Source organism: Crinia signifera, chromosome 4, assembly GCF_055691185.1.
Source record: "Crinia signifera chromosome 4, ASM5569118v1, whole genome shotgun sequence".
NCBI lineage: Eukaryota > Metazoa > Chordata > Amphibia > Anura > Myobatrachidae > Crinia > Crinia signifera.
Window position 1 is genome coordinate 326,940,653 of NC_139220.1, and position 9,230 is coordinate 326,949,882.

A 9,230-nucleotide genomic window follows, 5' to 3' on the forward strand; every position below is an offset into this window, starting at 1 on the left:
CTTAACGCACACAATTTATTTATTTTTGAAGAATCTGATACGATATTCTTTTATTTTCTTACATACAAACATCACATCAGTTGTTTCACCATCACCTACTACACGACGTCAAGCACCATAAGTGTTGTTTTCCAGCTACAGTATTCTTTAAAGGAGGCATTTTCAGTGATCCTCCATCAACACCGAGTTAGCATGGACTCCTTTATTGCGCCTTGGGACATTCTTTTCTTTTTAATTGGTAAAACTGTGTCTTGTGTTGATAGTTCCAGTTCATTCATCCAGTTTTTTTCTTAGAAAAACCCTCTATACGATGATTTTTTGTATGTGTAAACCTCATGTATTCCTCACAATAGTCGATGCCATGCAAAAAAAATACATATACAACACAGTCAATGAGATTATAGGATCCAATGTAAGAAAATAATATGGAAAATACAATACAAGTAGACCGCCATTCTCTCTTATATTCCTAAACCCGAATATTTATTTATTATTAATTATATATTATTAACAGTTTCTAATATAGTGCACACATATTCCTCAGCACTTTGCAAAAAATATTTGAAAATATTCACATCAGTCCCTGCCCCAGTGAGCTTACAATCTATATTCCCTACCACATGTACATGCACAAACAGGGCCGGTGCTAGGGTGTCCAGCGCCCTCCTGCAAACCATACATTTTGCGCCCTTTTACATTGCCATTGCAACAAGCTGCAGCCCGATTGTGGGAGCGTATGCAACATGCGATCCTATGGAGGATCTCGGGTGCATGTACATGTATGCATACACCATCTCAGTGCTGTGTCCGCAAAATGTTGCAGGCACTAAAGGTGCCCATACACGCTGCGAGAATCGCATACGTTATGGGCTAGATCGCATCACATCACACGGCATGCATGCAATGTACGTGCGATGCGATCCGAAAGCAGTACAAAAAGTATGTGCAGCACTCGTGACTGAGGGGGAAAGGAGGGGAGAGAAGGAGGAGATGGAAGAAGAGGGGAGGAGATAGAGGGGGCGGAGTGTTGAGGACTGACAATGGCACTGGCACAGCACACTGAGAAGAGGGAAGGAAGGGGAGGCGGTGCTGCTGCCTGTTTGTCATTTGATTGACAGCTGACAGGCGCAGGGAGCAATGGGTAGGGGGCGGATCCGGACATGACATGTCATCCAGGCATTCACAGACAGCGCTACATGCCTCAGCGCAAGTGTCCTTGAGGAAGAGGGGGCAGGTCGCAGGAGGAGGACAGTGTGTGCGCGGTGCAGGGAGCTGCTCAGCCTCTCCATACTGCCACCCGCTGTCAGACAGGCGCTGCGGGCGGCATGCAGGAGGCAGTGACAGTGAGGGCTGAGGCAGCTTTAGCAGAGCAGGGAGGGAGACAACGCCTTTTCAGCATGGTGCCTCCCTGCTTTGCAGGAGCTGCTGAGTGGGTAGCGCCGGCCCTGTGCACAAATTCTATGGTTAATTTATTGGGAGCCAATTAACCTACCAGTATATTTTTGGATTGTGGGAGGAAACCCACTCAAGCACGGGGAGAATGGTGGGAGTCGAACCCATGACCTCAGTGCTACGAGGCAGTAATGTTAACCATTACACCATCCATACAGCCCTAATATCATATAAAGTATATAATGTAATATAATGTATATAATATATATGCACACATGTATCATACTTGAAGAACATAGAATGGAAACCCATAAAGTTTTCTTTTACCATAGGGACGTCACTTAAAATTTTACATCACCTCGGTTTGGTGTACAGAAATGATGCTTACATAAATACTGTAGATTAAAAATCTTAAAAAATACATCCCACGACATCGAAACATGTTGGAGGAGTGTATCTAAGGACACTACAGTTACCAATGTAAGGCATAGGATTTTCTCAGCAATAGAAACACCCAGGTTTTTGACACCTGATCTCTTATACGGGGTTATCCTTACTTTTTTTAATTGTACCTACGTATGTTTTTTATTGTTCCATTCAATTTTTACATATTCCACTATGGAGTTTTTTTTTGTTGTTCCCTTATATACGGATGCAAAGAAACCTTGATGTGCTTACTATCCATTATTCCTGTGTAAGATAAAGTGTGAGCCAGGGGTTCCCAATCTTTTTTGAATCATGGCACCCTAGAGTACAAGACTTTTTTCACGGCACACCTAGGCCAAAAAAATGTGGAGAAGAACTATAAAATTAAGTGATTTGTGTTTATATGTGATTCTGAGGTTCAGTTATATTGTAAAGGGTTCTGTTTGTACAGATCATTTATGATTGGCAGTCACCAGAACTGTTTTTTTTTCCATAAATATTTGACCATAAATAATTTTATGAACAAGGGAATGGGGAAAATGGGAGGATACCGATGCACTAGTCATGTGGCACAATAGTAATTAACTGTAATCACTTATAGTATGTTTTTCCACAATATAAACAATAGTAAGCTAAATTGCTGCTGCACAGTATTGAGGTGGAGGTGCTCCCCTGAGAGTAAATTAGAACAGTACAAGGACAGACAGAACAGTACTCTCTGGTTTTGAGGCACAACTTATTCAGAATTTCGTTAAAATTTAACTTTAATTATATCTTAGATAAAGAATAAAATTAACTTACAGCACATATACAGTGACATACAAATACATGAAACAAAAATTATAATCGCCACTCTTTATAAATATTGGGCGGTTTTGGAGCAACTGAAAGATAAATTAACTTTTTGAGTTTTGCGAAAATATATACTTTTTGGTTAAAGTATTACTCCAATATTGCAAATATCCTCTTGTGACTTTCAATTTCCTTGACTGTGTGTAAAATCAATAATCAGGTTAGTCACAGACAGAATAATGGTGCCTGCCCTGTGAGTTAGAGCACAGTGGGAGATAGCAGAATATCTCTCCCTGTGTTTAGTGACACTTTTCTATAAACCTTTGTCTCTGACTGCATATACTGTATATTAAAGAGTCAGGTTTGCAAATGCAAAGGATGAATAGATATTTGTGCATGCACTTTATATTAGAGCACAGTGGGAGATAGCGGAATATCTTCCCCTGTGCTTAGTGACACCCTATAACAGATATTTCTAAACACTGTTTGATTGCAGTGTTAATTGGATAACAATATGGGTAATAGATTAATTATATTGAAAACCTGACACCGACACAAGAATAATGATATATTCAAATTACTTTCTGGTTAATACCAGTGTATAAGAAAAATGCCGCTGGTATGTCTGCGGTGCCTCTCAGAAAAGTGATAAATGGTGGGAAAACAACCCCCACCGGTTTTAGGGACTGCTGCTTCTTGTCTGGGATAACCGTCGTTTTTACAAGTGAGCGAGTACCTTTTCCTGAATAATAGGGTAGAAATTAAGGTATTACTTCTGTCCCTTTCCTAAAAAGGAAATATGCCCTGTTGATACAAGTTCAGTGCAGGGTATTCACCTTGAGTACTTGGGATGAATGCGTACCAGTGAGAAAAATAATTAGGTGTATAGAATTAATATAGAGAAAATAGCCAAGCCTCTTATCTCTCTAGAGCACGCTGCTGCTCCCCACTTGCCCTTGGGTATTGGTGGGGGGTGAGCGGTACTCCAAATAATAGCGGGGGCTGGTATATATATAATGTATATATGACAGCTTTCCTATATACATTACGCTGCGGGTCTTTGACTATGCCTCATCTCCCAAAGTGTAAATTTTACAGTGAACCCAAAATGGCTGTCTCACCAAGGGGCACTTGGCCCCAGTAAAGTTAAGGGGATTTGGCCATCAGGCTGGGGCGGGGACTCTGGGAGGGGGAGGACAGGCTGCTGATTGTTATTTGTGGCCCTACTCATAGCATTAGGATGCTTTAACCACAATGATGTGTCATCAGGCATAACCAGGGTAATCCTACTGTACGTATTGTGCCCAAGATGGCTGCCTCAGGGCACCAACTCTGTACTACGCCTATTGTTCACTGTTGTGCACCCTAGGTTTACTTTTTACTTTACCTTATTATTGTACCTAATCGTTTGTACTAATGTATGGTATGTTCTTTGTTTTACTAAAAAGGCCAAGCCCCTAAAGTCCTGTTAGAGGAAGAGTTCTATGTAAAATAAAAATGATTGTAATTATTATAATGATTATTGTTAATACTGTGCCCCTACTAATCTTCTGGGCTCCTTGGCCTTTAGACTGTTATTGACAAGTGACTAAGAGCCTGATTCAGACCTGCCAAATTTTGGAGCCCAGTGAACAGGTTTATGCTACCATGCCACAGTGATATCCTGCCCCGTGCAAGCCGAAATACTGCAGCCCTGCAAACAGCTGCAAATCCATTTACAAGCCGCTTCCTATGAAATTATTTTACCTGTATGTACCCTTTGTGCATAGCCCAGGACTTACTCAGCAGCTGTGATAGAATAAGGCTGATCGGGGGCGGAGCTGACATCACATGACTTCCCCTCACACACCTGACCACGCCTGCGTATTCCCTGACACTCCCAGATAACAGCCGCTCACCATGTAATGATTCCCCTGTGTGTGCAGTGTGTGCATAACCCAGGACTTACTCAGCTGCTGCGATAGTAACAGGCTGATTGGGGTTTAGCTGATGTCACATGACTTCCACTCACACCCCTGCAGTGTCCCTGACACTCCCAGATAACAGCCGCTCACCATGTAATGATTCCCCTGTGTGTACACACACATACAGTATGACCCGCACCAAATAATGTTTTGGGAATATATCCCTGTGGATGGATTTTTTCAAAAAAGAAGAAACTTTTTATAAATAATGTTTCTCTTGGTTTTAGGGTGCTCTCAACTGATTTAGCGTTTGACTTGTTCAGAAAAAGAAGGAAAGAAATCAGTTTTCACTGGGATGCACTCCTCATCCACATTGTCCCATGGGACATAAAAATTAGTACATGTTCTTTATTGGTATGTAATTAAAGGTAAAAAGCCATCATTTATTATTCCATTTGGTCAATTTTATTAATTGTCTGGTGACCTGGTATAACGAGTCCCTGTGGCAGGGATATTGATAGCGAAGTATTAAAATAAAGTAATGAATATAGATAAGAAAAGAAAAATAAGAAGATTAAAATATGTAAACTGTTGTTTTAATCAGGTTTGCTCTGATAGTTTGGTGATAACTATCAGTGGTATTGTACCAGTGAGTACTAGTGTGGTCAGGGGTATATAGTCACTGAGTGTGTGGGTTTATATGTATTCGCAACTATTGTTGTTGCTAAAGGACACTGTTGCCTTCAGAAGTAATTATTCTACACTTGTAACAGTAGGTACTATGCAATTCATGAGAACACTGCTATTTATTTCCCCGTCAAGAATATTGCGGCTACAGAAACGGGCTACAGTACATGTGTGCCTGCTGAGTCTGTATGAATATATAATTACCGCTATGACGGTTTAATACTATAGTTTCCGCTACTGATGTGGAGATAGCGTTGCCAATGTGCATGCAGGGTATCTGTATCAGACCATAAGGTGTGCTTTCATATATATGTGACTTTAAAACCTTGATTGTGCTGGTATAGCTGGTTTTAGATATTGCGCTATTATGGCTTTGGTCCACCTATATTATTGCACCTTATAGCAAGCACTGTTTAGTGGTTATGCTTTGATGCATATATCGACAATGTGGGATGCCTGATTATGCACATTCACAGTATGTCATCTATTATATATGCATCTGCAGGCTAGCTGATAAGACAGATAAAGTAGTAAGTATAATCCAATAATCCCACCGTTTGGGAGTGTTCCCGCAGTGTTAATTGCATGTATCTGCGTATACGCTCTGCATATCACTCAAATACAGTATTTAATCATGGTAATGTTGTCTCCTATTCCATCCGAGATATTGCGGCCACAGAAGCAAGCTTAGTTAGTTAGTGCTGGCTTTCTCTGTGCGTTAAATTACCGCTATAACGGGTGGAGTAATTTACTGTAGTGTGCACAGGGATTCCCGTTTATTCATACTGCAGGCGGTTTGACATACTACTCATGCATTTTTATAGATATTAGGCCACTCAAAAACACGCAGCTTCCAAACACTGATTTGTACTGATATAGCCAGTTCTGGGTGTCTGCAATTGAGTGGCTTAAGATAGCATATGCTCTGGTATCATGAAGCAGGCACTGTTATTTAGTTATGGCAGTAGTATACACGTGGATATTTAGGGTGCGTCCGTGTGCATCTTCATGCCCAATTCTCAGTTATATATATACACCTAGGGCAAGTTAAATATGCGGGTAAGGTGGCGGGCTTGAGTACAGAAGTCTCTGTCAGGGATTGTTCCCTTTGTACTCGCTGCGCGTGTCAGCGTGTGTGCTCAGTTAGCAGCCGGAGATCTGTGGTGATTCTCCGTTGCAATACTGTGCCTTCACAATCAGGGGGTATATTCCCACTAGTACACTGTGTGTGCTAGCGTGTTTATTCACGCTGCCTGCAGCTAGTACTCGCTCTCTTATCCCGCTACCTCTAACCACAATACATTGAGTAAATTTTTTTTTTTTTTTTAATTTTTTTTTTACAGTTAATAAAGCAAACACTGGTACAAACAAACAAACAGTTTACAGCGATCTGCCAATGTGCATTTCGCTCTCTATAAGCTTTGTCAAGGCTTAGTAGCTTATAGAGAGCGAAATGCACATTGGCAGATCGCTGTAAACTGTTTGTTTGTTTGTACCAGTGTTTGCTTTATTAACTGTAAAAAAAAAAATAATAAAAAAAAAAAAAATTTACTCAATGTATTGTGGTTAGAGGTTGCGGGATAAGAGAGCGAGTACTAGCTGCAGGCAGCGTGAATAAACACGCTAGCACACGCAGTGTACTAGTGGGAATATACCCCCTGATTGTGAAGGCACAGTATTGCAACGGAGAATCACCACAGATCTCCGGCTGCTAACTGAGCACACACGCTGACACGCGCAGCGAGTACAAAGGGAACAATCCCTGACAGAGACTTCTGTACTCAAGCCCGCCACCTTACCCGCATATTTAACTTGCCCTAGGTGTATATATATAACTGAGAATTGGGTATGAAGATACACACGGACGCACCCTAAATATCCACGTGTATACTACTGCCATAACTAAATAACAGTGCCTGCTTCATGATACCAGAGCATATGCTATCTTAAAGCCACTCAATTGCAGACACCCAGAACTGGCTATATCAGTACAAATCAGTGTTTGGAAGCTGCGTGTTTTTGAGTGGCCTAATATCTATAAAAATGCATGAGTAGTATGTCAAACCGCCTGCAGTATGAATAAACGGGAATCCCTGTGCACACTACAGTAAATTACTCCACCCGTTATAGCGGTAATTTAACGCACAGAGAAAGCCAGCACTAACTAACTAAGCTTGCTTCTGTGGCCGCAATATCTCGGATGGAATAGGAGACAACATTACCATGATTAAATACTGTATTTGAGTGATATGCAGAGCGTATACGCAGATACACGCAATTAACACTGCGGGAACACTCCCAAACGGTGGGATTATTGGATTATACTTACTACTTTATCTGTCTTATCAGCTAGCCTGCAGATGCATATATAATAGATGACATACTGTGAATGTGGATAATCAGGCATCCCACATTGTCGATATATGCATCAAAGCATAACCACTAAACAGTGCTTGCTATAAGGTGCAATAATATAGGTGGACCAAAGCCATAATAGCGCAATATTTAAAACCAGCTATACCAGCACAATCAGTGTTTTAAAGTCACATATATATGAAAGCACACCTTATGGTCTGATACAGATACCCTGCATGCACATTGGCAACGCTATCTCTACATCAGTAGCGGAAACAATAGTATTAAACCGTCATAGCGGTAATTATATATTCATACAGACTCAGCAGGCACACATGTACTGTAGCCCGTTTCTGTAGCCGCAATATTCTTGACGGGGAAATAAATAGCAGTGTTCTCATGAATTGCATAGTACCTACTGTTACAAGTGTAGAATAATTACTTCTGAAGGCAACAGTGTCTTTTAGCAACAACAATAGTTGCGAATACATATAAACCCACACATTCAGTGACTATATACCCCTGACCACACATGTACTCACTGGTACAATACCACTGATAGTTATCACCAAACTATCAGAGCAAACCTGATTAAAACAACAGTTTACAGATTTTAATCTTCTTATTTTTCTTTTCTTATCTATATTCATTACTTTATTTTAATACTTCGCTATCAATATCCCTGCCACAGGGACTCGTTATACCAGGTCACCAGACAATTAATAAAATTGACCAAATGGAATAATAAATGATGGCCTTTAATTGCATACCAATAAAGAACATGTACTAATTTTTATGTCCCATGGGACAATGTGGATGAGGACTGCATCCCAGTGAAAAATGATTTCTTTCCTTCTTTTTCTGAACAATTCCCCTGTGTGTGCAGTCTGTGCGTAGCCCAGGACTTTCTCAGCGGCTGTGATAGAATCAGGCTGATCGGGGGCAGAGCTGACATCACATGACTTCCCCTCACACACCTGGCCACGCCTGCGTATTCCCTGACACTCCCAGATAACAGCCGCTCACCATGTAATGATTCCCCTGTGTGTGCAGTGTGTGCATAACCCAGGAATTACTCAGCGGCTGTGAACACAAGTCACAGACCCTCCCCTCATACACCTGGCCACGCCTGCATTATCCCTGACACTCCCAGATAACAGCCGCTCACCATGTAATGATTCCCCAGTGTGTGCAGTCTGTGTAGCCCAGGACTTACTCAGGGGCTGTGATAGAATCAGGCTGATAGGGGGCGGAGCTGACATCACATGACTTCCCCTCACACACCTGGCCACGCCTGCGTATTCCCTGACACTCCCAGATAACAGCCGCTCACCATGTAATGATTCCCCAGTGTGTGCAGTCTGTGCGTAGCCCAGGACTTACTCAGCGGCTGTGATAGAAACAGGCTGATCGGGGGTGGAGCTGATGTCACATGACTTCCCCTCAAATGCCTGGGCACTCCTGTGTTTTCCCTGACACTCCCAGAAAACGGCCGGTTACCACCCCCAAACGCCGGCATCATGTCAATCACCTTGCATACAGCCAGACATCAAAAAAAGTTGCAGGATTTTATCACAGGATGGACTCAGGCAGGCTTGCTTCAATCTATACTCATGCACAGTCTATTGATAATCGCCTGGCCTGCTAATTTGCAGCCATGTAACCAGGCCTGAA